The sequence below is a fragment of the Saccopteryx bilineata genome, chromosome 3, assembly GCF_036850765.1.
Source record: "Saccopteryx bilineata isolate mSacBil1 chromosome 3, mSacBil1_pri_phased_curated, whole genome shotgun sequence".
Lineage (NCBI taxonomy): Eukaryota > Metazoa > Chordata > Mammalia > Chiroptera > Emballonuridae > Saccopteryx > Saccopteryx bilineata.
The window spans coordinates 279,414,696-279,419,344 of NC_089492.1; positions in this window are offsets into that span (position 1 = coordinate 279,414,696).

Consider the following 4,649-nt stretch of genomic DNA (forward strand, 5'->3'; position numbering starts at 1 on the left):
GGTGGGGGTAGATTTGAGTCCGGACTTATCCAGGTCACAGCCTTATCCGGCTTCACAAGGCCTTTGCTAATCCCCTCAGCCTGGAGAAATCACCCCATTGGGCCCTGAGCTGGAACTTTCTTAAGGCTCCGATGAACTGCTAAGTGATTCGACCACCCCAGTACTGGAGGCCTCGGTGTTGGCTGTGGCAGCAGCATGAACGTAGTCCAGGAACGGGGTGCCAGGAAGGCAGGTGGAGAGGAAGGCAGAGCGGTGGATTGCAGCCCCCAGGGACCACTGGTGTTCCCTAAGGGAGTTCTGAGAGTGGAGAGCCGGGGATAGAATTTCTGTGGCGTCAATCATGCTAAAATAGTTTCCTGAGTACCCACTGTATGGCACAGTGGGGACAGAGATGAATAGGGGTGGGGACATTCCCGGCTTGGAGTTTGATGGTGGAGAGGGCATATGCATGAGCATGCCACCCACACCATGGCAGAAATGCAGGGCTGGATAAGCCCAGAGCACCAGCTTGGACAGGGACCCCTGCCCGGCCAGACCAGCTGGGGAATAACAGCAGCCACAGAAATAGCCACGGTGGTATTAACATCTCCGGGGTGCTTCCTGTGTGCCAGGCACTGTGCTAAGTACAGCGCATGGTTTATATCCCATTTAATACAGACATAAGTCTGCAGAGAAAAGTGCCCGTCAGACAGGGGGTCCAAGAAGCTGGCCAAGGTCACACAGCTAACCAGAGACTCCCATGAGCTTAGAAGGACTCTCTGCTTTTTCAGATTGGCAACCCCTAGTTTGACGGGTACAGTCCTTGGCAAAACACAGATAGTACATCTTTTTTTCCTCATGACTAAAGAAAAGAAAAAAGTATTAAAAAATAAACCAGAAATGTGTAAAGTTAAAAGTGAAACTTCCCCATATCCATCCAAGATAACCACTGTGAAGAATTTTTCTTCTTTGTTTTCCTTTTTGTGGTTTTCTATATTGGCTTTTGTTTTTGTTTCCGATTTTTTTTTTTTTTTTTAAAGAATGAAAGCCTTCCCGACTAAGTTGAAACCGCTCATCTCCCCCTCTCCCGCCCTCTTCCCCCCTTCCTTCTCTGCCCACAGGAAGCCGACTGCGACATCGCTGTGCCCGTCCAGAACTCAGACCCCTGCTACATATTGTTCTGTATCCATAAACAGTACAGGACATTGTTTCTTATTTTTTATTTCTACTCTACCCATCTTGATCCCTAGAGACCTGATTTATTCTAAGCTCTATATTAAAAATAGCAAGGTTGGGTCATAGAGTTTTCACATGTTTTTTTCTTCACAAAACTTAATTTTGAAAAATTTTAAATCTACAGAAAAGTGGCAAGATTCCTGTAATTAACACATACAAACACTTCAATTCACCAACATTCTGCTATAATTGCTTCTCTTGGCTCCTCCACATGCATCTGAGAGTACCGTATTTCCCCATGTATAAGACACTCTCAGGTATAAGATGCGTTTTAATTTTGGGGCCTGAAATTTAAAAAAAAAGTATTACATAAAGTTATTGAACTCAAGTTTTATTCATCATAAAGTTCATACAACTCCTCATCACTGTCAAAACTCCCATCCCTTAGCTTGTCCTCAGTGATGATGAATCACTGTCTTCATATATTGCCTCGTCCTCAGTTCCATCTATGGCATTTGAAATGCCACAACCACTATATAAGATGCACCCAGTTTTTAGACCCCAAATTTTTCGATAAAAGGTGCACCTTTAGCCCTGGCCGGTTGGCTCAGCGGTAGAGTGTCGGCCTGGCGTGCAGGAGTCCCAGGTTCGATTCCCAGCCAGGGCACACAGGAGAGGCGCCCATTTGCTTCTCCACCCCTCCCCCTCTCCTTCCTCTCTGTCTCTCTCTTCCCCTCCCGCAGCGAGGCTCCTTTGGAGCAAAGATGGCCCAGGCGCTGGGGATGGCTCTGTGGCCTCTGCCTCAGGTGCTAGAATGGCTCTGGATGCAACAAAGCGACGCCCCAGAGGGGCAAAGCATCACCCCCTGGTGGGCATGCCGGGTGGATCCCGGTCAGGCGCATGCGGGAGTCTGTCTGACTGCCTCCCCGTTTCCAGCTTCGGAAAAATGAAAAGGAAAAAAAAAAAAAAAAACAAGGTGCGCCTTCTACATGGGAGAATATGATAAATGACACTTCGTCCTTAATAGGTCAGCATCTATCATCTAAGGACAAGGCATTCTCTTACATAACCCGACACAATCGTGACACTCGATAAATTTAACATTGATACAATAATACTATTTTCCAGTACCCATTAAAAATGCTTAATATCAATTTTCCTCTGTTGTCCTAATAATGTCTTTTATATCTAATTTGATTGCTTTGTTCCCCAATACAGAAACCAGATCTGAATCAGGCGTTGCGTTCTGTTGTCTCATTAGTCTCCTTTAATCTACAAAGTTCCTTGATCTCTCTCTCTCTTTTTTTAATCTTTCATGACATTGACATTTCAAAATCTGGGCCAATTGTCATAAAGAATACTTCTCAATTTGTCTGATTGTTTCCTTGTGGTTATCAGGTTAACTATTTGGGCTAAGAACCCTACACATGTCAGGTAGGGGCATATACATTTTCAACTCCCCTAGTTGTTCCAAAATACTGTCCCTCGTGGCTATGCCAATTCATACTCCTAGCAGGTCCATAGCCAACACTCGATAATGTCACATTTATCAATTTTTCCCCAGTCTGATTCGTATGAAATGGTGTATCATTGTCCCTTCAACTTGTTCTAACTCCCTGGCCATCAGTGCAGTTGAGCAGTTTTGCAAATTCTTAGTGGCCATTTGGACCTCCTTTTTAATGAATGGCCTGTACACAGGTGTGCTCACTCTGGCCCTGTTTGTCCTCCACACCAGCCCCTGTCTTTCCCCTGCTCAGCTCTACCTGGGGGCAGGGGACAGGGAGCAGGTGAGGGGTGTCCATTCCTCCCAGTATCAGCCAGCCACTCCCCAGAAGCAGCAGACTGGGAAGGCATTGATCTTTTGCGATGTATGAGACCAATGTACTCTCTCAGCATGCCGATTGTCTTTCAATGTTTTTAAGGCCTTGTTCTAGTGTAAGTGCTTTTTTAACTTTTGTGTCATAAAAGCTAGAGATCTGTTTTAGTACCGTGTGTGGAAAGTCTCTCATGACTCTGAGGTCAGAAAAATACGGTATTTTCTTCTGTCGATTCTAGACTTTTCGTTTTTACACTCAGGATTTAACCCTCTTCTCCATTTGGCGTTTGCTTTTGTGTGTTGTATAAGGCAGCAATGGGATTTCATGTCTCCATAGGGAAGGTCAATGATTTCAATGGTACAAAGGTGGAACAGCCAAGCTTTCCACTGTGATTTCAAAGCCTCCTCTATCATGTAAGTTTCCACCTATGCTTAGGTGTATTTCTGGGGGTTCTTCATTTTACTTTGATCTATTTGTCTACACCCTGCCCGATTATTATGACGTTTTTCACATCTTCACCTATACTATAGAAAGTCCCTCTTTTTCTTTCTCCTTCTTTAGAAATGTTTTGGTTATTCTTAAATCTTTACTCCACCATATGAATTTTAGAATCAGTTTTTTTGGAATATATGACAACTCCCATTAAGATTTTTATTGGAATTTGATCAAATTTTATAGATTACTTGATGATACTCCCTTTGCCAACTCTAAACATGACATGGTTTTACTCTCTGTTTATTTAAGTCTTCTAATACGTTGTTTCAAGAGCACTTTATGATGTTTCTTCATAAAGATTTTTCACATATATTAAATTTTTTTCTAGAAATGTTATATATATTTTTTGTCCTTGTAAATGACATCATTTTCCCCTTTATGTTTTCTAATTTATTATTGGTGGTAAGTGGGGATGACTTTGGTTTTTGTATGATGCTCTTGTATTTAACAACTTTGTCAAATTCTCTTAGTTTATAATGCTAATTATCTCTTGGGTTTTCTACAAAGAAAATCATGCTGTCCTCAAAAGACAATTTTGGTTTTCTTTACCCCTAAATTTTATACTTATTAATTTTTGTTGTCTTATCCCATTGGCTAAGATTTATAGTAAAATATTGAATTCCAGGGGGGGATAGCAGGTATTTGTGTCTTATTTTTTACCTTAATTGATACATTATTTTAATGTATATTTTTGAGTGCCTACTACATGATGGGTACTTTACTAAGCAGGCAATAAAGCAAAACAGGTTATTGTCATATCAAATTGCATTTAATTCCTTAAATTCTAAAAAAATTCAAAGAATATAATAATTATATATACTTTGAATAATTTTAGATATTTTCAAAAAAATAGTTTTCTGAAGCTACAAAAATTCTTATTTATTAAATTGGCTTAATTAAATAATTTGCAATTATTAATTTACCACATGAGCTTGTTTTATATTTCTCAAACAAATAAAATTTGTGATGAAATCACATCAATAATCAGAACTATGCTCATTAATATCAAAGTCATTTATAAATAAATAACACAGCAACAACTAAGAAAAAATTTATATTATTCAGGAATTCTTATTCGAACAAAAAATAACTATCTTCCTTCCTAGCCTGTGGTGGCACAGTGGATAGAACAATGACCTAGAATGCTGAAGTTGCTGGTTTGAAACCCCAGGCTTGCCTGAT